The 25,538-nt window shown below is 36.7% G+C and overlaps 1 long non-coding RNA gene across 1 annotated transcript in view; it reads left to right on the top strand.

The window, feature by feature from the left end:
- The window catches only part of LOC309629124, a 128,929-nt gene extending 103,815 nt beyond the window's left edge, over positions 1–25,114 (top strand). The window contains exon 6 of the long non-coding RNA XR_014244857.1: positions 23,017–25,114. This is a non-coding gene — a long non-coding RNA (uncharacterized lncRNA). The remainder of the gene's footprint in view (positions 1–23,016) is intronic.
- Positions 25,115–25,538: the final 424 nt, after the last annotated feature.

Below are 25,538 nucleotides of genomic sequence, written 5' to 3'. Positions count from 1 at the left end.
ATATTTTTTGTTTTTTCTTGATTCAGTCTTGGGCGATTCTATATTTTTAGGAATTTATCCATTTCTTTTTAAGTTGTCTTTTTATTGCTGTATAGCTGTTCATAGTAAGCTCTTATAATCCTTCCCATTTTTGTGTTATTATTTGAAACTTTTCCTTTTTCTTTTCCAATTTCTTTTAACTGAGACTTCTCTTTTTTTTTAATTCTATCTCTTTTTTTTTTCTAGATGAGTATAGATAAAGGCCTATCATTTCCTTTTACTTTTTAAAATAACCAGATTTTTTTTCAATGAATTTTTCTATTGTTTTCTTAGTATCTATTTGGTTCATTATTATTTTTTAAAATTACTTATTTATTCATTGGATGACTTGAATAATATATATATATTTTTATACAGCAGGTTCTTATTAGTCATCCATTTTATACACATCAGTGTATACATGTCAATCCCAATTGCCCAATTCATCAATCACCATCCCTACCCCTCCGCCGCTTTCCCCACTTGGTGTCCACACGTTTGTTCTCTACATCTGTGTCTCAATTTCTGCCCTGCAAACCACTTCATCTGTACCATTTTTCTAGGTTCCACATATGTGCGTTAATATATGATATTTGTTTTTCTCTTTCTGACTTACTTCACTCTGTATGACAGTCTCTAGATCCATCCACGTCTCAACAAATGACCCAATTTCGTTCCTTTTTATGGCTGAGTAATATTCCATTGTATATATGTACCACAACTTCTTTATCCATTCTTCTGTCGACGTACATTTAGGTTGCTTCCATGACCTGGCTATTGTAAATAGTGCTGCAATGAACATTGCGGTGCATGTGTCTTTTTGAATTATGGTTTTCTCTGTGTATATGCCCAGTAGTGGGATTGCTGGATCATATGGTAATTCTATTTTCAGTTTTTTAAGGAACCTCCATACTGTTCTCCATAGTGGCTGTATCAATTTACATTCCCACCGACAGTGCAAGAGGGTCCCTTTTCTCCACACCCTCTCCAGCATCTGTTATTTGTAGATTTTCTGATGATGCCCATTCTAACTGGTGTGAGGTGGTACCTCATTGTAGTTTTGATTTGCATTTCTCTAATAATTAGTGATGTTGAGCATCTTTTCATGTGCTTCTTGGCCATCTGTATGTCTTCTTTGGAGAAATGTCTATTTAGTTCTTCTGCCCATTTTTGGATTGGGTTGTTTGTTTCTTTAATATTGAGCTGCATGAGCTGTTTATATATTTTGTAGATTAACCCTTTGTCCGTTGAATCGTTTGCAAATATTTTCTCCCATTCTGAGGGTTGTCTTTTCATCTTCTTTATGGTTTCCTTTGCTGTGCAAAAGCTTTGAAGTTTCATTAGGTCCCATTTGGTTATTTTTGTTTTTATTTCCATTGCTCTAGGAGGTGGGTCAAAAAGGATCTTGCTGTGACTTATGTCATAGAGTGTTCTGCCTATGTTTTCCTCTAAGAGTTTTATAGTGTCTGGTCTTACATTTAGGTCTCTAAACCATTTTGAGTTTATTTTTGTGTATGGTGTTAGGGAGTGTTCTAATTTCATTCTTTTACATGTACCTGTCCAGTTTTCCCAGCACCACTTATTGAAGAGATCTTTTCTCCATTGTGTGTCCTTGCCTCCTTCATCATAGATTAGTTGAGCATAGGTGCATGGGTTTATCTCTGGACTTTCTATATTGTTCCACTGATCTGTGTTTCTCTTTTTGTGCCAGTACCATATTGTCTTGATTACTGTAGCTTTATAGTATAGTCTGAAGTCAGGGAGTCTGATTCCTCCAGCTCCGTTTTTTTCCCTCAAGACTGCTTTGGCTATTCGGGGTCTTTTGTGTCTCCATACAAATTTTAAGATTTTTTTTTTTAGTTCCATAAAAAAGGCCATTGGTAATTTGATAGGGATTGCATTGAATCTGTAGATTGCTTTGGGTAGTATAGTCATTTTCACAATATTGATTCTTCCAATCCAAGAACATGGTATATCTCTCCATCTTTTGGTATCATCTTTACTTTCTTTCATCAGTGTCTTATAGTTTTCTGCATACAGGTCTTTTCTCTCCCTAGGTAGGTTTATTCCTTGGTATTTTATTCTTTTCATTGCAATGGTAAATGGGAGTGTTTCCTTAATTTTTCTTTCAGATTTTTCCATCATTAGTGTATAGGAATGCAAGAGATTTCTGTGCATTAATTTTGTATCCTGCAACTTTACCAAATTCATTGATTAGCTCTAGTAGTTTTCTGGTGGCATCTTTAGGATTCTCTATGTATAGTATCATGTCATCTGCAAACAGTGACAGTTTTACTTCTTTTCCAATTTGTATTCCTTTTATTTCTTTTTCTTCTCTGATTGCTGTGGCTAGGACTTCCAAAACTATGTTGAATAATAGTGGTGAGAGTGGACATCCTTGTCTTGTTCCTGATCTTAGAGGAAATGCTTTCAGTTTTTCACCACTGAGAACGATGTTTACTGTGGGTTTGTCGTATATGGCCTTTATTATGTTGAGGTAGGTTCCCTCTATGCCCACTTTCTGGAGAGTTTTTATCATAAATGGGTGTTGAATTTTGTCAAAAGCTTTTTCTTCATCTGTTGAGATTATCATATGGTTTTTATCCTTAAATTTGTTAATATGGTGTATCACATTGATTAATTTGCGTATATTGAAGAATCCTTGCATCCCTGGGATAAATCCCACTTGGTCATGGTGTATGATCCTTTTAATGTGTTGTTGGATTCTGTTTTCTAGTATTTTGTTGAGCATTTTTGCATCTATATTCATCAGTGATATTGGTGTGTAATTTTCTTTTTTTGTAGTATCTTTGTCTGGTTTTGGTATCAGGGTGATGGTGGCCTCATAGAATGAGTTTGGGAGTGTTCCTTCCTCTGCAATTTTTGGGAAGAGTTTGAGAAGGATAGGTGTTAGCTCTTCTCTAAATGTTTGATAGAATTCACCTGTGAAGCCATCTGGTCCTGGACTTTTGTTTGTTGGGAGATTTTTAATCACAGTTTCAATTTCATTACTTGTGATTGGTCTGTTCATATTTTCTATTTCTCCCTGGTTCAGTCTTGGAAGGTTATACCTTTCTAAGAATTTGTCCATTTCTTCCAGGTTGTCCATTTTATTGGCAAAGAGTTGCTTGTAGTAGTCTCTTAGGATGCTCTGTATTTCTGTGGTGTCTGTTGTAACTTCTTTTTCATTTCTAATTTTATTGATTTGAGTCCTCTCCCTCTTTTTCTTGATGAGTCTGGCTAATGGTTTATCAATTTTGTTTATCTTCTCAAAGAACCAGCTTTTAGTTTTATTGATGTTTGCTATTGTTTTCTTAGTTTCTAATTCATTTACGTCTGCTCTGATCTTTATGATTTCTTTCCTTCTGCTAAGTTTGGGTTTTGTTTGTTCTTCTTTCTCTAGTTCCTTTATTTGTAAGTTTAGATTGTTTATTTGAGATTTTTCTTGTTTCTTGAGGTAGGCTTGTATTGCTATAAACTTCCCTCTTAGAACTGCTTTTGCTGCATCCCATAGGTTTTGGATTGTCGTGTTTTCATTTTCATTTGTCTCTAGGTATTTTTTGATTTCCTCTTTGATTTCTTCAGTGATATCTTGGTTATTTAATAATGTATTGTTTAGCCTCCATGTGTTTCTGTTTTTTACGTTTTTTCCCCCTCTAACTGATTTCTAATCTCATAGCATTGTGGTCAGAAAAGATGCTTGATATGATTTCAATTTTCTTAAATTTACTGAGGCCTGATTTGTGACCCAAGATGTGATTTATCCTGGAGAATGTTCTGTGCACACTTGAGAGAAAAGTGTAATCTGCTATTTTTCGATGTAATGTCCTATAAATATCAATTAAATCTATTTGGTGTATTGTGTCATTTAAAGCTTCTGTTCCTCATTTATTTTCATTTTGGATGATCTGTCCATTGGTGTAATTGAGGTGTTAAAGTCCCCCACTATTACTGTGTTACTGTCCAGTTCCTCTTTTATAGCTGTTAGCAGTTGCCTTATGTATTGAGGGGCTCCTATGTTGGGTGCATACATATTTATAATTGTTATATCTTCTTCCTGGATTGATCCCTTGATCATTATGTAGTGTCCTTCCTTGTCTCCTGTAACATTCTTTATTTTAAAGTTTATTTTATCTGATATGAGTATTGCTACTCCAGCTTTCTTTTGATTTCCATTTGCATGGAATATCTTTTTCCATCCCCTCACTTTCAGTCTGAATGTGTCCCTAGGTCTGAAGTGGGTCTCTTGTAGACAGCATATATATATGGGTCTTGTTTTTGTATCCATTCTGCAAGCCTGTGTCTTTTAGTTGGAGCATTTAATCCATTCACCTTTAGGGTAATTATCAATATGTATGTTCCTATGAACATGTTTCCCACTTAGAGATGTTCGTTTAGCATTTGTTGTAGAGCTGGTTTGGTGGTGCTGAATTCTCTTAGCTTTTGCTTCTCTGGAAAGCTTTTCATTTCTCCATCGAATCTGAATGAGATCCTTGCTGGGTAGAGTAATCTTGGTTGTAGGTTCTTCCCTTTCATCACTTTAAGTATATCATGCCACTCCCTTCTGGCTTCTAGAGTTTCTGCTGAGAAATCAGCTGTTAACCTTATGGGAGTTCCCTTGTAAGTTATTTGTTGTTTTTCCCTTGCTGCTTTCAATAATTTTTCTTTGTCTTTAATTTTTGCCAGTTTGATTACTATGTGTCTGGGTGTGTTTCTCCTTGGGTTTATCCTGTATGGGACTCTCTGTGCTTCCTGGACTTGGGTGGCTATTTCCTTTCCCATGTTAGGGAAGTTTTCGACTATAATCTCTTCAAATATTTTCTCTGGTCCTTTCTCTCTCTCTTCTCCTTCTGGGACCCCTATAATGTGAATGTTGTTGCGTTTAATGTTTCCCAGAGGTCTCTTAGGCTGTCTTCATTTCTTTTCATTCTTTTTTCTTTAGTCTGTTCTGCAGCAGTGAATTCCACCATTCTGTCTTCCAGGTCACTTATCCGTTCTTCTGCCTCAGTTATTCTGCTATTGATTCCTTCTAGTGTAGTTTTCATTTCAGTTATTTTATTGTTCATCTCTGTTTGTTTGTTCTTTTATTCTTCTAGGTCTTTGTTAAACATTTCTTGCATCTTCTCGATCTTTGCCTCCATTCTTTTCCCGAGGTCCTGAATCATCTTCACTATCATTATTCTGAATTCTTTTTCTGGAAGGTTGCCTATCTCCACTTCATTTAGTTGTTTTTCTGGGGTTTTATCTTGTTCCTTCATCTGGTACATATCCCTCTGCCTTTTCATCTTGTCTATCTTTCTGTAAATGTGGTTTTTGTTCCACAGGGTGCAGGATTGTAGTTCTTCTTGCTTCTGCTGTCTGCCCTCTGCTAGTGTTGGAGGGTCTCCTGCAGAGGTGGGGGGTGGCTGTGGCTCACCAGGGGGACAAGGTCACTGGCCACAGAAGTTCTCTATTTGGTTTATTTTTGATGTGATCTTTATAATTATTTTCTTCTACTAACTTGAGATTTTTTTGTCCTTGTTTTCCCAGTTATTTAGGTGTAAGGCTAGGTTGTTTACTTTATATTTTTCTTATTTCTTGAGGTAGACTGGTAATGGTATAAACTTCCCTTTTATAACCCTTTTGCTGTATCCCATGTATTTTGGATCATCATGATTTCATTTTCCTTTGTCTGCAATTTAAAATTTCTTCTTGACTTTTTCAGTGATCCATTGGTTGTTTATTGTTTAGCCTCAACATGCTTTCTGTTTTTTTGTGGTTTTATAGTTGATTTCTATTCTCATGGCATTTTGGTGAGAAAAGATGTTTGATATGTTTCCAGTTTTCTTACATTTAATGAGTTGTTTCATGGTCCAGTATGTGATCTATAATAGAGAATATCCCATGTGCATTTAGGAATGTATTCTGCGTTAGAATGGAATATTTGATATCAGTCTGTTAAGTCTGCATGGTCTAATGTGTCATTCTTTTGCAGAGTTTTCTTATTGATATTTTTGTCTGAATGATTTGCCCATTGAAGGAAGAGGACAATTAAAATTCCCTACTGTTACTGTTGTACTGTCCATTTATCCCCTTAGGTTTGTTAAAATGTGATTAGGAATTTAGGTGCACAAATGAGTATTTTTAAAACTTCACTGAGAGTCCTTCAGGGTCTGTGTCTGGGTACAGAATGAATTTTTCTGGGGTGCCATAGCCACGCGGGAAGAAGTCATATTGCTAAAAGTTGAGGTGAGGTTGTGGAGAGAGGCTAGATGTGTGACATTCCATATCAATCTGTAATGGGTCCTAAAGTGTTTTAATATTATTCTCACTGATAAAGGTTGTTAGTTTGTTCCAAGCAATAATAATATTCAAAAATTATGACCATAAAAGTCTGTAATTCAGTGATGAGTCTGATATTCCAACTGCTGGTGTCACACCATGGAGCCAGAGCAGGCTTGGTTCCCAAGCTGGGAATGTCATGAGACTGAGGGACCTGGGACAGATGAGCCAGAAAGCATCCTCCTTAGACCTGTAGTGCCTGGTCCCGTCTGCACTGGGAAGATGTACTCCAGGGCCAGGCAGTCCCTCCTACAGTTAAACCGAGCCCTGGACACCCAAAAGGATGGTGGAGCCTCTGGGCTAGAAGAGATTTAAAGTCACCTAGTCTCCACATCACCTCGAGGTGGGGGTCCCACTCCCAGCCTCCTTCCTTAGAGTCACCCTGCCTCTGGAAGACAGCACGTCAATAGATGGTTTTTCAGACGTTCAGATTAGTCCATGAGAAGAAGGATAAGGAAGAAGAAGTAAAAAGACAGAAGCCCTTGGGTGTTTGTTCAGGCACATTCCACTCTGATAACACAGGAAGAGGACTTTCCCTAAGGCTCAGGTTCCCTGAGTAATCAGAGTGGGGTATGAAGAAATCTTGCTGCCTTGTGGCCGATTCCTGGAACAACTGCTAGAAAACCGGTGCTTATGGGCACTGCGTAGTCACAAGGCCTGTGGGGCTGCACATGCCACGTGCCCTCAAAAAGTGTCTTGGGGCAGGTAATAGAGACTGACTTCAAATCAGGCTCAGGCTTCCAAGAACCCGATTTCAAGAGATAAATTTTACTCACACTGTTGAAAAACAGAAGCACATGAAAAGATGCTCAACATGGCTAATTATCAGGGAAATGCAAATCAAAACGACCATGGGGTGTCACCTCGCACCAGTCAGAATGGCCGTTAACACAAAGTCTCCTAACAAGAAGTGCTGGAGAGGGTGTGGAGAAAAGGGAACACTGCTACACTGTGGGTGGAAACGTAAATGCATACAGCCACTACGGAGAACAGTGTGGAGGTTCCTAAAAAATGTCAAAATAGAGCTAGCAGACCATTTGGCAATTCCACTCTTGGTCACAAACCCAGGCTAAAACATAATTTGAAAAGACACATGCAGTGTTCACTGCAGAACTACTTACAATAGGCATGACTTGGAAGCAACCAGAATGTCTATTGTTATATGAATGGATAAAAAAGATGTGGGTAATATATACAAGAAAATACTTCTCATCCATAAAATAATGAAATAATGTCATTTGCAGCAAGTGGGATGGACCTACAGATGATCATGCTAAGTGAAATAAATCAGACAGAGAAAGACAATTATCATATGATATCACTTAGAGATGGAATCTAAAAATGAACAAAAATGAACGAATTTACAAAAGGGAAACAGAGTCACAGACTTAGAAAGCAAACTTATGGTTATGAAAAGGGAAAGGAGGAATGGAGGGATAAATTAGGTGGTCGAATTAGCATAGAAACCCTTATGTATAGAAAATAGCTCATCAACAAGGACCTATGCATAGCACAGGGAACTCTACTCAACACACTGTAATGACTTATATAGCAAACACTCTGAGAAAATATAGAGAAGTTTCTATAGAAATGAATCAATTTGCTATACCCCAAAAGAAAGAAAGAAAGAAAGAAAGAAAGAAAGAAAGAAAGAAAGAAAGAAAGAAAAAGAAAATGAAACAGAACATTATAAATCAACTATAGTCCAATATAATGTAGAAATTAAAAGATTAAGATATGGTTACTGAATCCCCCTAAGTACTGGTGACCCAGGCTGGTATCACATCCCTGGAGTCAGAGCACGCTTGGGCCCAAGGCTGGACTGTCATGGGTTTGAGGGAGCTTGAGAATATGCCAGGAAATGCACCCCCCCCCCGGACCTGTAGTGCTGGGTCCCCTCTGCATGGGACCACAATATTCAGGTTCATGTTGGACCTTCTACAGCCAAACCCAGCCGTGGGCTCCCAAAGCTGGTGGACCCTATGGGATGAAAGTGCTTTGAAAATTTACTTGGTCTCCACATCCCCTTGTTGTGGTGTTCTCTCTTCCATCCTCCTTTATTTGAGTTGCCCCACCTCTGGAAATTAACACCCTCAACAGGCGGTTTTGCAGGGGTTGTGATTTATCTGGGGCATGTAGGGTAAGGGAGAAGAAGTAATGAGACACAGTCCTTGGGTGTTTCATCAGGCACATTCCACTCTAAATTGCAAACTAGTTACAGGACTTTCCCTAAGGCCTTGGTTTTCCCAGTAAAGTGTTGTTCTTGAAGACATTCTGCTGTCTTGTGTCAGATCCCTATAACAACAACTTTAATCTTGGTGCTTATGGCCACTTCATATTTGGAAGGCCTGGGGGCCTTCCTGGGGGCTATAAGTGACAAATGCCCTCAAAAAATATCTTAGTGTATGTAATGGAAAAGGAATTCAGAACCGGGCTGACTTTTAAGAATCCAATATCAAGAGGTAATTTTTACTTACACTGTTTTAAAAGCAATAGCATATGAAAAGGTTGTCAACATCGGTAATTAATAGCAAAATGGAAATCCAAACTACAATGAGGTATCACCTCACCCCAGTCAGGATGGCCGTTATCACAAAGTCTACAAAAAGAAGTGCTGGAGAAAGCGTGGAGAAAATTCAACCCTGCTGCGCCATTTGTGGGAATGTAAACTGGTAACAGCCACTATGGAAACAGTATGGAGGTTCCTTAAAAAACTGAAAATAGAGCTACCATATGATCCAGCAATCCCACTCCTGGGTGTATACTCAGAGAAAAGCGCTATTTGAAAAATTATTTCACCCCCGTGTTCATTGCAGCACTGTTTACAATAGCCAGGACATGGAAGCAACATAAATGTTTCCCAATAGATTAATTGATAAAGAAGATATGGATACATATATATAATGGGATATTACTGAGCCATAAAAAATAATGAAATAATGCCATTTTGAGCAACATGGATAGACCTAGAGATTGTCATCCTGAGTAAAATAAGTCTGAAAATTATGGAGAAACATCGTATGATATCGCTTATAGCAGGAATCTTAAAAAAAAGGTACAAATGAACTTATTTACAAAACAGAAATAGAGTTACAGATGTAGAAAACAGTCTTATGGTTACCAGGTGGGAAAGGGGGGAGGGATAAATTGTGAGATTGGGATTGACATATACACTGTTATATATAAAATAGATAACTAATAATGATCAATTGTATAGCACAGGGAACTCTATATCTTTAATGACCTATATGGGAAAGGAATCTAAACGGAGTGGATATATGTATCTGTGTAATTGATTCACTTTGCTGTACAGCAGAAAGTAACCAACATTGTAAATTAACTATACTGCAATACAATACAATACAATACAATACAATACAATAAAAATAGAGCTACCAGATGATCAGGCAGTTTCACTCCTGGGCATATATCCAGAGAAAGCCATAATTAGAAAACACAGATGCACCCCAACCTTCAGTGAAGCACTACTACAATGGCAAACAAATGGAAGGAACCAAAATGTCCACCAGCAGACGAATGGATAAAGAAGATGTGGTACATATATGAAATGGAATATTACTCAGCCATAGAATGAATGAAATAATGCCCTTTGTGGCAACATGGATGGACCTAGAGACAATCATACTAAGTGAAGTAAGTCAGACAGAGAAAGACAAATATCATATGATATCACTTATAGGTGGAATCTAAAAATTGATACAAATGAATTAATTTACCAAATGGAAACAGAGTCTCAGTAACAAACTATGGTTATCAAAGGGAAAAATTGGCAGGTGTGGATAAATCAGGAGTTTGGGATGAACATACAAACACTACTATATATAAGATACATATAGGATAGACAACCAACAAGATCAACTGTATAGCATATGGAACTCTAGTCAGTATTCTGGGATAATTTGTATGAGAAAAGAATACGAAAATGGGACTTCCCTGGTGGTCTAGTGGTAAAGAATCCACCTTACAATGCAGGGAATGTGGGTTCGATCCCTGGTTGGGGAACTAGGATCCCACATGCCACAGGGCAGCTAAGCCCACGTTCCACAACTACTGAGCTCATGCACCTCAGCTAGAGAGTCCATGTGCCACAAACTACAGAGCCCATGTGCGCTGCAGTCCATGCCACAACTAGAGAAGAGAAAACCCGCATGCCACAACTAGAAGAGAAGCCCACACCCTGCAACGAAAGATTCCACATGCCTCAACAAAGATCCTGAGTGCCGCAACTAAGACCCGACGCAGCCAAAAATAAATAAATAAATCTTTTTAAAAAAGGAATATGAAAATGAATGAATATATTTATAAATTTGTATATATAACTGAATTACTTGCTGTACACCTGAAACTAACAGAACATTGTACATCAACTATACTCCAATAAAATTTAAATTTTAAAAAATTGCCTATACCTCAAAGGAAAAAAAAAGAATTCTCCATGTATTTTTATGGCTTGATAGCTTACTTATTTGGTGTTTAATATTACTCCATTCTTAGAATATACTCTATGTTTTCATTCATCTACTGAAGGACACCTTGGTTTCATTCACATTTTAACAATATTCAATAAACGTGCTAGAATATCCACATGCAGGTTTTTGTATGGTCATGTATTTTCAAATTTTTCCTGTATGTATCCATGAGAACACATGCTGGATCATATGGTAAGAGTATGTTCAATATCGTAGAAAGTGTCAATCTGCCTACCAAAATAGCTGTATTATTTTTCATTTCCACCAATAACAAATGAGAGTTCCTATTGCCCCACATCCTCTACAACATGTGTTCTTGTCATTGTTCCACATTTTGGCCATTCTAAGAGTTATGTATTAGCATAACATTGTATTTTTAATTTGCATTTTAATGACAGCATGGATTATTCTCCCATATACTTATATGCAAAGTGTCTATTTTCTTTGGTGAGGTGTCTGTAAAATTTGTTGGTCCACTTTTTAATTGGGCTGCTTTTAGTTTTTTCTACCCAATCTTAATATATTTTATTTCTTTTCTTGCCTTATCATGTTAACAGGGACTTTGAGTAAAATACTGAAAAGGAGTGATGAAAGGGGTCATTCTTGCTTTTTACCTTAACTCAGTGGGAAAGCTTGAGGATTTTTGTTTGTTTGTTTTACCATTAAGCATGATGTGAGATAAAAGTTTTTTGTAAATTTTTGTTATCTACTTGAGAAAGCTCCATTTTATTTATATTTTACTGATAGTTTTTATGAAGTTTGGGCGTTGGATTTTTTCAAAGGTCTTCTGAATCTATTGATATGATAATTTTCTTCTTTCGGGTGTTGATAATGATGGATATAATTACTTGATTTTAGAATGTTGAACCAGCCTTGCATACCTGAGATTAATCCCTCTCAGTCATGATATACAGTTCTCTCAAAACATTGTTGGATTTGTTAATATTTTGTTGAGGATTTTTGAATCTATGTTCCTGAGTGATATCGGTCGGTAGCTTTGTTTACTTTTCATATTTTTGTCTGAGTTTGGATGTTGTGATTTTGGTGTCAGACATTTATTTGGGGAAATTCTCAGTCATTTTAAAAAAGTCTTTTCTATCTTCTCTTCTATCTTTATTCGCCTCCTGCTATACCCATTATGTATATGTCATAGCATTTTTAGTTGTTTGATTATTCTGTTGTGTTGATTTCTTTCCAGCCCATTTTCTCTTTTCTTTTGAGATTTGAAGGTTTCTCTTGATATGTCTTCAAGCTCAGAGATATTTATCTTCAGTCAGCTCTTTGGCTGCTAAACAAAACATCAGAAACTTGGTAGTTCATAAACAACAATATTTTTTTCTCATAGTGACTGAGGCTGAAAAGTTCAAGAACAAATTACCAACTGACTCAGTATCTGGTGAGGGGCCAATTTCTGGTTCATAAAGTGGGTCTTGCTGTTCAATGAAATGATGGAATGGGCAATAGAGCTCCTTTGGGCTACATTTATGACATCACTAATTCCATGTTTGAGGTCTCTGGCCTCATGACCTGATCATGTCCCCAAATCCACACCTCTTAATACCATCAACATGGGAGCTGGTTTTCAAATTCTGAAAATTAGAGGGACCAAATGTTTACACCATAGTAGTGACCACAGAGTTAATTGATTTTTCCTTTCATGTTAAAGGTTTTGCAAATTTATATTTATTATAAAATCCCCAAAACCCTTAATTGTTAAGAATAACTCTCAGATTTTTCCTATTTTGTCAGATATTCTTTCTGGCAGACAGTGATAACACTTTTTAAACAGGGATATTGAGACAAAGGCTCCTCAACTGCCAACAAACAAAACATCATTCATATAGTGAAAACTTTGGACATCAAAGGATGAAAGCACTTGGGCTAAATCCTTTTGCTCCCACTGCTGACCGAGGGCTGGGGAGTTTGCCTCACTAACAAACTTCTTCCTAAGTGCTCCATCTAAACTTTTAAGATGGGGGAGTACATCATGTAACACACCAATCTACTATAGATTCTGAAGCAGCAAAAAACAAAACAAAAACAAAAGCACAAGATGATGAATCTATCCAAAGAGTTCTGTCTACATTGTTACAGTAGTTTCCCACCCACTGTGAACCCTTTTCAAACCCTATCAATCACTTGAACCTGTTTTATTTTTTCAACAATAATAATGTTAATCTGAAGGAGTCACTTGCTCTAGTGATATTACACTATCCCCTGTGCAATATGTAGGGATTCAAGGAGCTATGGGAAGGTATCATGAGAGGTTGCCTAGAGTAATGAGGACATTTTGTTTAATGTTGGCTCTTCTCTCTGAGATCTCTACTGCCTTCTTCTCTTTGGAGTTACAGGCATCTAGATAGTGACCAGGATAAGGGACTTCTTTTTTCTACCCATGAATGTAGCCATGATTAACCCCACAGACCTTGGTGCTTCCAGACTCCTCTGAACCTACTGACCCTCCACACATGGCATGACATAGAAAAGGATGCTGACATGTATACCTGTATAAAACATGCTATAAATAGTTCAATTCTTCCCTTCCTCATAATTCCAAAGAATAGACTTGGATTTCTGCTTAATGATGCTGGAGTTGATGTATAAGTTGACGGAGATACCAAGGCACACTAAAAAAGAGTAACTGCACAGAAAATACAAGCAAGTACACTTCTGTGTAGTTTCAAGCAGCCTATTTGCTATATCAACCATGGTGACTATTTGACTCTTCCTCTTTTTACTAATAGTACAACAAACAAAAATAAAGTATACTTAGGCTGTTTTATCCTCACCTCTGACATCATCTGCATTAACATGTACAACAGAGGGCCCTTACCCCATGTTACCCATTACTTAGCCTAGAGAATTTCTACCTTTTTCCAGGGAATATTTTCATATTTCCCAGTCAGGTTTATGAAGAAGCCTTATCTATTTTGTTTAAGAAAGTCATATCTCTCAACGGCACCCCATCAGTCACCAAAAGTGGAAAGAAATTTGAAGGGTTTTAGATTTTTCCACATTTGAAATTCCACTATTTTAGCCTGACAGTTTTATAGATTTTTAGAAAAAATATTTTAGATGCGTTAGGATGAGACAAAAATTATTTTTACGACACAAACAGACAACAGTAGTTTTAAGTATTTGTCTGTTCCTCTGTACACACAATCCCACAGGGTGATGTAAAGTAGTCCAGTTGGATGCTGTGCATGGAGTAGGTATGGATTAAAGCTTAGAAATCTTAAGCTTCAGTCACCTGAAACTTTTAAATTAGGATGCAAGTAATTTTGTCCAGCATTTGAACAGAGCAAGACACTGTCTTTATTTTATTTGTCAGGTAATTAATCTGTCCTTTGCCCCAATGAGAGAAACAATTGGCATATTCCATCAGTGTGTTGTACAAAAACCCTTGACCAGAGTGTGCAAGCAGAGGCTGATAGAAGATGTGAAAAAATTTGAGACCCTTGTAGAATCTTCTCTTAACATGTTGCAATCTCCCATTTAAAATGTGAGAATAATGAATCCTCTGAGGAAAAAGCCCAAGGAAGGTTTTTGCTTTTGTGATACAATGGGGTTGCTAAAGATTTCAGAAGGCAAAAAGAGTTGGTGAGAATGACCATGAGACTTCAGGGAAAAGTGAGGGCCATGGATGAAGTGATGTTTACCTCTGTGAATCAATGAGAGGTAGAAGCAAATGAAAAGAAAGCTGAATACAACATTTTCTGAATAAAGGTAATTTTCTAGCCAGAATTGAAAAAAATTCTCACTATGATACAACAATTTGATTTTGTTTAGAAAGCTAAATTAAATTTAAAGCTTAATAATTAAATTTATTGAAGAAAAGAAAACATCTCTGTGGTTTAAAATTAAAAAATTAGTTTTGCTACAGGTAAAAAGACTAACTATAGGAGGAACCAAGGTGGCGGAGTAGAAGGATGTGCTCTCACTCCCTCTTGCGAGAACACGAGAATCACAACTAGCTGCTGGACAATCATTGACAGGAAGACACTGGAACTCACCAAAAAAGATACCCACATCAAAAGACAAAGGAGAAGCCACAATAAGACGGTAGGAGGGGCGCAATCAGAGTAAAATCAAATCCCATAACTGGTGGGTGGGTGACTCACAGACTGGCGAACACTTATACTACAGAAGTCCACCTACTGGAGTGAAGGTTCTGAGCCCCACGTCAGGCTTCTCAACCTGGGGGTCCGGCAATGGGAGGAGGAATTCATAGAGAATCAGACTTTGAAGCTTAGTGGGAATTGATTGCAGGACTATGACAGGACTGGGGGAAACAGAGACCCCACTCTTGGAGGATGCACACAAATGTGTGCGCATCAGGACCCAGGGGAAGGAGCAGTGACCCCGGGGGAGACTGAACCAGACCTACCTGCTAGTGTTGGAAGGTCTCCTACAGAGGCGGGGGTTGGCTCTGTTTCACCATGGGGACAAGGACATTGGCAGCAGAAGTTCTGAGAAGTACTCCTTGGTGTGAGCCCTCCCAGAGTCTGTCATTAGCCCCACCAAAGAGCCCAGGTAGGCTCCAGTGTTGGGTTGCCTCAGGCAAAACAACCAACAGGGAGGGAACCCAGCCCCACCCATCAACAGTCAAGTGGATTAAAGTTTTACTGAGCTCTGACCACCACAGCAACAGCCAGCTCTACCCACCACCGGAGCCTCCCATCAAGCCTCTTAGATAGCCTCAACCACCAGAGGGCAGACAGCAAAAGCAAGAAAAACTATAATCCTGCAGCCTGTGGAACAAAAACCACATTCACAGAAAGATAGACAAGATGAAAAGACAGAGGGCTCTTTACCAGGTGAAGGAACAAGACAAAACCCCAGAAAAACAACTAAATGAAGTGGAGATAGGCAACCTTCCAGAAAAAGAATTCAGAATAATGATAGTGAAGATGATCCAGGACCTCAGAATAAGAATGGAGGCAAAGATTGAGAAGATGCAAGAAATGTTTAACAAAGACCTAGAAGAATTAAAGAACAAACAGAGATGAACAATACAATAACTGAAATGAAAACTACACTAGAAGGAATCAATAGCAGAATAACTGAGGCAGAAGAACGGATAAGTGACCTGGAAGACAGAATGGTGGAATTCACTGCTGCAGAACAGACTAAAGAAAAAAGAATGAAAAGAAATGAAGACAGCCTAAGAGACCTCTGGGACAACATTAAATGCAACAACATTCACATTATAGGGGTCCCAGAAGGAGAAGAGAGAGAGAAAGGACCAGAGAAAATATTTGAAGAGATTATAATGGAAAACTTCCCTAACATGGGAAAGGAAATAACCACCCAAGTCCAGGAAGCACAGTGAGTCCCATACAGGATAAACCCAAGAAGAAACACACCGAGACACATAGTAATCAAATTGGCAAAAATTAAAGACAAAGAAAAATTATTGAAAGCAGCAAGGGAAAAACGACAAATAACACACAAGGGAATCCCCATAAGGTTAACAGCTGATCTTTCAGCAGAAACTCTGCAAGCCAGAAGGGAGTGGCAGGACATATTTAAAGTGATGAAGGAGAAAAACCTACAACCAAGATTACTCTACCTGGCAAGGATCTCATTCAGATTTGATGGAGAAATCAAAAGCTTTACAGACAAGAAAAAGCTAAGAGAATTCAGCACGACCAAACCAGCTCTACAACAAATGCTAAAGGAACTTCTCTAAGTGGGAAACACAAGAGAAGGAAAAGACCTACAATAACAAACCCAAAACAATTAAGAAAATGGTCATAGGAACATACATATCAATAATTACCTTAAACGTGAGCGGATTAAGCGCTCCAACCAAAAGACACAGGTTTGCTGAATGGATACAAAGACAAGACCCATCTATATGCTGTCTACAAGAGACCCACTTCAGACCTAGGGACACATACAAACTGAAAGTGAGTGGATGGAAAAAGATATTCCATGCAAATGGAAATCAAAAGAAAGCTGGAGTAGCTATACTCATATCAGATAAAATAGACTTTAAAATAAAGAATGTTACAAGAGACAAGGAAGGACACTACATAATGATCAAGGGATCAATCCAGGAAGAATATATAACAATTATAAATATATATGCACCCAACATAGGAGCACCTCAAGAGATAAGGCAACTGCTAACAGCTATAAAAGAGGAAATTGACAGTAACACAGTAATAGTGGGGGACTTTAACACCTCACTTACACCAATGGACAGATCATCCAAAATGAAAATAAATAAGGAAACACAAGCTTTGAATGACACAATAGATCAGATAGATTTAATTGATATTTATAGGACATTCCATCCAAAAACAGCAGATTACACTTTCTTCTCAAGTGCGCATGGAACATTCTCCAGGATAGATCACATCTTGGGTCACAAATCAAGCCTCAGTAAATTTAAGAAAATTGAAATCATTATCAAGCATCTTTTCTGACCACAATGCTATGAGATTAGAAATAAATTACAGAGAAAAAACCGTAAAAAACACAAACACATCGAGGCTAAACAATACGTTACTAAATAACCAAGAGATCATTCAAGAACTCAAAGAGGAAATAAAAAAATACCTAGAGACAAATGAAAATGAAAACACGATGATCCAAAACCTATGGGATGCAGCAAAAGCAGTTCTAACAGGGAAGTTTATAGCTATACAAGCCTACCTAAAGAAACAAGAAAAATCTCAAGTAAACAATCTAACCTTACACCTAAAGGAACTAGAGAAAGAAGAACAAACAAAACCCAAAGTTAGCAGAAGGAAAGAAATCATAAAGATCAGAGCAGATGTAAATAAAATACAAACTAAGAAAACAATAGCAAACATCAATAAAACTAAAAGCTGGTTCTTTGAGAAGATAAATAAAATTGATAAGCCATTAGCCAGACTCATCAAGAAAAAGACGGAGAGGACTCAAATCAGTAAAATTAGAAATGAAAAAGGAGACGTTACAACAGACACCGCAGAAATACAAAACATCCTAAGAGACTACTACAAGCAACTCTTTGCCAATAAAATGGACAACCTGGAAGAAATGGACAAATTCTTAGAAAGGTATAACCTTCCAAGACTGAACCAGGAAGAAACAGAAAATATGAACAGACCAATCACAAGTAATGAAATTGAAACTGTGATTAAAAATCTTCCAACAAACAAAAGTCCAGGACCAGATGGCTTCACAGGTGAATTCTATCAAACATTTAGAGAAGAGCTAACACCCATCCTTCTCAAACTCTTCCCAAAAATTGCAGAGGAAGGAACACTCCCAAACTCATTCTATGAGGCCACCATCACCCTGATACCAAAACCAGACAAAGACACTACAAAAAAAGAAAATTACATTCAATATCACTGATGAATATAGATGCAAAAATGCTCAACAAAATACTGGCAAGCAGAATCCAACAACACATTAAAAGGATCATACACCACGATCAAGTGGGATTTCTCCCAGGGATGCAAGGATTCTTCAGTATACGCAAATTAATCAATGTGATACACCACATTAACAAACTGAAGAATAAAAACCATATGATCATCTCAATAGATGCAGAAAAAGCTTTTGACAAAGTTCAACACCCATTTATGATAAAAACTCTCCAGAAAGTGGGCATAGAGGGAACCTACCTCAACATAATAAAGGCCATATATGACAAACCCACAGCAAACATCATTCTCAATGGTGAAAAACTGAAAGCATTTCCTCTAAGATCAGGAACAAGACAAGGATGTCCACTCTCACCACTATTATTCAACGTAGTTTTTTAAGTCCTAGCCATGGCAATCAGAGAAGAAAAAGAAATAAAAGGAATACAAATTGGAAAAGAAGAAGTAAAACTGTCACTGTTTGCAGATGACATGATACTATACATAGAGAATCCTAAAAATGCCACCAGAAAACTACTAGAGCTAATCAATGAATTTGGTAAAGTTGCAGGATACAAAATTAATGCACAGAAATCTCTTGCATTCCTATACACCAATGATGGAAAATCTGAAAGAGAAATTAAGGAAACACTCCCATTTACCACTGCAACAAAAAGAATAAAATACTTAGGAATAAACCTACCTAAGGAGACAAAAGACCTGTATGCAGAAAATTATAAGGCACTGATGAAAGAAATTAAAGATGATATAAACAGATGGAGACATATACCATGTTCTTGGATTGGAAGAATCAATATTGTGAAAATGACTATACTACCCAAAGCAATCTACAGATTCAATGCAATCCCTATCAAATTACCAATGGCATTTTTTACAGAACTAGAACAAATCATTTTAAAATTTGTATGGAGGCACAAAAGACCCCGAAGAGCCAAAGCAGTCTTGAGGGAAAAAAACGGAGCTGGAGGAATCAGACTCCCTGACTTCAGACTATGCTACAAAGCTACAGTAATCAAGACAATATGGTACTGGCACAAAAACAGAAACATAGATCAATGGAACAGGATAGAAAGCCCAGAGATAAACCCACGCACATGTGGTCAACTAATCTATGACAAAGGAGGCAAAGATATACAATGGAGAAAAGACAGTCTCTTCAATAAGTGGTGCTGGGAAAACTGGACAGCTACACGTAAAAGAATGAAATTAGAACACTCCCTAACACCATACACAAAAATAAACTCAAAATGGATTAGAGACCTAAATGTAAGACTGGACACAATAAAACTCTTAGAGGAAAACGTAGGAAGAACGCTCTTTGACATCAATCACAGCAAGATCTTTTTTGATCCACCTCCTAGAGTAATGGAAATAAAAACAAAATTAACAAATGGGACCTAATGAAACTTAAAAGCTTTTGCACAGCAAAGGACACCATAAACAAGACGAAAAGACCACCCTCAGAATGAGAGAAAATATTTGCAAACCAATCAAAGGACAAAGGATTAATCTCCAAAATATTTAAACAGCTCATTCAGCTCAATATTAAAGAAACAAAGAACCCAATCCAAAAATGGGCAGAAGACCTAAATAGACATTTCTCCAAAGAAGACATACAGATGGCCAAGAAGCACATGAAAAGATGCTCAACATCACTAATTATTAGAGAAATCAAAACTACAATGAGGTATCACCTCACACTGGTCAGAATGGGCATCATCAGAAAATCTACAAACAACAAATGCTGGAGAGGGTGTGGAGAAAAGGGAACCCTCTTGCACTGTTGGTGGGAATGTAAATTGATACAGCCACTATGGAGAACAGTATGGAGGTTCCTTAAAAAACTAAAAATAGATTTACCATATGATCCAGCAATCCCAATACTGGGCATATACCCAGAGAAAACCATAATTCAAAAAGACACATGCACCCCAATGTTCATTGCAGCACTATTTACAATAGCCAGGTCATGGAAGCAACCTAAATGCCCATCAACAGACGAATGGTTAAAGAAGTTGTGGTACATATATACAATGGAATATTACTCAGCCATAAAAAGGAACCAAATTGAGTCATTTGCTGAGACGTGGATGGATCTAGAGACTGTCATACAGAGTGAAGTAAGTCAGAAAGAGAAAAACAAATATCGTATATTAATGCATGTATGTGGAACCTAGAAAAATGGTACAGATGAGCCTGTTTGCAGGGCAGAAGTTGAGACACAGATGTAGAGAACAGACATATAGACACCAAGGGGGGAAAACTGCGGTGGGGTGGGGATGGTGGTTTGCTGAATTGAGCGATTGGGATTGATATGTATACACTGATGTGTATAAAATTGATGACTAATAAGAACCTGCAGTATAACAAAAACAAAAAAAACAACTAATACTAAACTTTCATTGGGTTATTTGTATGGAAATATGTTAATATAAATGTTTCAGACATTACATGAAATTTCTAAAAATCTTATATGTTCTGGTATAATGTTATGTGATAATTCTAGTTATTACTTTAAAATGTATATCTCAGAAATAACTAAATTTCCTTGTCAATTGCATTGTTATGAACTTTCATCAAATCTTTAACCGTGGTCATTTTTAAGTCTTTTGTCATTTACAGGCAGTTCTGGGTGTTCTGTGATGCTTTTGCAAATATGTTCCTATAAAAGGGTTTCATCTTCAAAGAATTCATGGAAAAGACTCTGACAAGTACAGATTTCTAGTAACTGACTGTACTGCTGAACTGAATGGATAAGTATTTTCAGAACTCTAATGAAAAACTGATGAACTCATAAAAGTGCTAACAAAAGATCAAGATAAAAAAAATTAATTACATGGGACTGAGTGAACTGATGAGGATGATTATAATTTTTGTGACTTTCTGTTTGAATTAAAAAAAAAATCCCACAAGGATTCAGAGGCAAAGAATATACAAATCAATTTTCACTGCAAAGTAAAGGAGCTGTTACAGCGGAGGATTGCTGGACTGAATGTCAATATTATGACATAGCATGAGTGTGTTTCGTGTTTGGTAATTGCAATCATTGTTGCTTTTTTTGTGGTCATCCATTTACAATGCTTGGTGTCAGTCTATTTATCTCTTGTAAAAATAAAATACAGTGTGTGTGTGTGAAAAAAAAGGCTAACTATAAAGGGGAAAGTAACAAATTAGAAATTATGAAAATTAAAAACTGACAATCATCTGAAGACAGAGGAGGAGAGACAGAAAGAGAGAAGAACACATACCAAACATATATAAAGAACTCCTAAATAAGAAGTCCTTCAATAAGAAGTTAATGCAATAGGAAAAATGTGGAAAACATACCAAAAGGTATTTCAAAAGTGAGAATACAAAATGTTAAGTAAACATATCAAAAGATGCTTGACTTCTTTTGTAACCAATGAAATGCAACAAAACCAATATCTGGAATTATCACTCATCAGCCAGAAAGCTGAAGTGAAAATGACAGGAATTATCACGTTCTGGCAAAAATGTGTATAATCCATGAATCTCACTCCCTGCTGGTGAGTATGGAAATTCATACAAATGTTTGGAAAATATTTAAAAGTATTTAAAACAGATAAACACATGAAACTTATGACTTGAAAATTTTACTACTACATATATAATGAACAATAATTTATACACATATCACCAAAGCACAAGTTCTAGAATTTGAATACCAGTGCTATTCTCAATAGACACAAACTGAAAATCACTCATATTGTAATACACATTGGAATAAATTAATAGTTAAATATTTACACTATGGAATCATATACAACAACAGCAATGCATTATTGCAACAATAGGCAACCATATAGGTATATTTACAAACAACATAAGTAATAAAAAAGCCAAATACAAAAGAGTTAATGCTGTGTCACTTCATTTATATAAAATATAAAACACAGGAAAACTGATTTTTTTGTTAGATACCAGAACAATAGTAAACCTTAAGGGTAGTGACTAGAGTGGGAACCAGGGGGCCACTGCGTGTCTAACAATTCTCTCTGTCTTTATCTTGGAGCTATGCATAGAGTGTATTTAGATTCTAAATTTTCTGAAATTTGTCATTTCCTTATAAACCTTGCATGTCTTTAGTTGTTTTTTATACATATCACTAATAAATAATATAGGGTAGGGAAGGTAATTATATTAGCATTTAAATATCCATGTTTTGTCAAGGTGGAAGTGAGAGGTATTAAATACTTGACACTGTGATTACTTTTTAAAAGTAAGCTGAAAATTTGAGATTAATAAAAAGGATATACTTCATATCTAATCCACAAAGAGGAAGGGTAGAAAGGAGAATTGATTTTTTTTTAATTAATACAGAATAGTTAAGATAGAAAATAATGAGAATAGACTAGGTTTAAAAAAGAGCACACAATAACATGGTAAATCTAAACCTAAATATGTACAGTAGTAGAGTAAATGTAAATAGACTAATATCTTCTATTAAAGTGTATTTTTTAATATTATGTGCAATTAAACATTTTTCACAAGATACAGGTAAAATAAAGAATTAAAGTGGAAAGGAAAATACATTCCTTGTAATTAAAACCAATAAAACAATTACCATATAATATACATCTTAGATAAAGTAGTTTTAAAGCTTAAACAATTTGCCATTATTGTAATTGGCATTATTAACCCAATTTCTTGAACAATATTTCAATACTTTTTTATTTGAAAAAATATTTCAAGTTTTTTCTTTGCACTTTTGTGGTCTAATACATGGTAAATACTTAGGTACTAACCAATCTAAAAATGTTGTTTTTTTTTTTTTTTTACAGCCCACCAAAACTGAATCAAGAAATAAATAACTTGAATAGACTGATCACTAGAGCTGAAATAGAATCTGTAATAATAAGAAGAAAAAACCTCCCTATAAACAAAAGTCCAGGGTCAGATGGCTTCACAGGCGAATTCTACCAAATATACCAAGAAGAACTTACATGATCCTTCTCAAACTCTTCCAAAAGTTTGAAGGGAAGGAACACTCCCAGTGATACTTTATGAAGCCACCATCACCCTGATACCAAAATCTGGCAAAGACATTAGCAAAAACAGAAAAAAAAAATACAGGCTAATATCTTTGATAAATATAGATGCAGAAATTCTCAACAGAATATTAGAAAACCAAATCCAACAACACATAAAAGAAATTATACACCATGACCAAGTTAGATTCATCCCAGGGTCACAAGGATTGTTCAACATATGCAAATCAATAAATGTGATACACCACATCAACAAAAGAAAAACAAAAACCAAATGATTACCTCAATAGATGCAGAAAAAGCATTAGATAAGATTCAACATCCATTAATGATAAAAAAAAAACTTATAAAAGTGTGTATAGAGGGAACATATCTCAACATAATAAAAGCTATTTATGACAAAATAGCCAATACAATACTCAGCAGTAAAAAGCTAAAAGCCTTCCCACTAAAATCTGGAAGAAAACAAGGATGCCCACTCTCAGCACTTCTATTCAACATAGTATTGGCTGTCCTAGCCGCAGCAATCTGACAAGAAAAAGAAATGAATGATATCCAAGTTGGAAGGGAAGAGGTAAAATTTTCATTATATGCAGATGACATGATACTATATATAGAAAATCTTAAGGACTCCACACAAAACTACTAGAATAAATGAATTCAGCAAAGTAGCAGATACAAGATTAACAATCAGAAATGGTTTGCATTTCTTTAAACTAACAATGAAATATCAGAAAGTGAATGTAAACAAACAGTCCCTTTCAAATCGCATCAAAAGATAAACTACATAGGAATAAACCTCACCAAAATGGTGAAAGACTTATATGCTGAGAAAAACATTAATAAAAAAATTGAAGATGATTCAAAGAAATGGAACAGTGTCCCATGGTCTTCAATTGCAAATGATGATACTGACAAGGGCTTAATTTCCAAAATATACAAACAGCTCATACAACTCAACAAAATAAAAAATAACTCAATCAAAAAATGGGCAGAAGACCTAAATAAACATTTCTCCAAAGAAGACATACAAATGGCCAAAAGGCACATTAAAAGATGCACATCATCACTAATTATTAGAGAAATGCAAATCAAAACTACAGTGAGTTACCACTTCATACTGGCCAGAATGGCCATCATTAAAAAATCTACAGAAGATGATTTTCTGGGGACTCTAGTCTGCCATCTTCTCCATCTGCTGGCTTTCCAAATAAAGTCTCTATCTCTTGCCTCAACACCTCATCTCCTGATTTTTTGGCCTGTCATGCAGTGAGCAGAGTGATCTTGGACTTGGTAAAAAATTTGGCTTAGCCAGCCAGGAGCCTTGCTGCTCATGGCTAGCCAGCACCAGTTAGGGAATATTGGGGCAAGGCCCTAGCAGCTGTCAGGATTATTTGCCCTGAGGATCTTCCCTTCAAGATTCCTTGAAGCAGCACCCACTACCCCAGCACTTGGCAGTTGAAGCAAGGAACCGACAAACTTCTACAAGTCGATGGACTCGATTTTAGAGGCTCTGTGGATGAAAGGCTCTTGTTGCTCCAGCCAGGCATCAAGGCTGTGCCTCTGAGGTGGGAGAGCCAACTTCAGGACACTGGTCCACAAGAGAACTCCCAGCTCCATGTAATACCAAATGGCGAAAATCTCCCAGAAATCTCCATTTCAACACCAAGACCCAGCTTCACTCAACGACCAGAAAACTACAGTGCTGGACACCCTATGCTAAACAACTAGCAAGACAGGAACACAGCCCCATCCATTAGCAGAGAGGCTGCCTAAAATCATAAAAAGGCCACAGACATCACAAAACCCATGACCAGACGTGGACCTGCCCACCAGAGAGACAAGATCCAGCCTCATCCACCAGAACACAGGCACTAGTCCCGTCCACCAGGAAGCCTACACAACCCACTGAACCAACCTTAGCCACCGGGGACAGACACCAAAAACAACGGGAACTACGAACCTGCAGCCTGTGAAAAGGAGATCCCAAACACAGTAAGATAAGCAAAATGAGAAGACAGAAAAACACACAGCAGATGAAGGAACAAGGTAAAAACACACCAGACCTAACAAATGAAGAGGAAATAAGCAGTCTACCTGAAAAAGAATTCAGAATAATGATAGTAAAGGTGATCCAAAATCTTGGAAATAGAATAGACAAAATGCAAGAAACATTTAAAAAGGACCTAGAAGAACTAAAGAGGAAACAAGCAATGATGAATAACAAAATAAATGAAATTAAAAATACTCTAGAAGGGATCAATAGCAGAATAACTGAGGCAGAAGAACGGATAAGTGACCTGGAACATAAAAGA

The sequence above is a fragment of the Balaenoptera borealis genome (assembly GCF_965194805.1).
Source record: "Balaenoptera borealis genome assembly, chromosome: 5".
Classification (NCBI taxonomy): Eukaryota; Metazoa; Chordata; class Mammalia; order Artiodactyla; family Balaenopteridae; genus Balaenoptera; species Balaenoptera borealis.
Note: the sequence above shows the minus strand (reverse complement) of the source record. Positions and strands in the feature narration are given on the sequence as shown.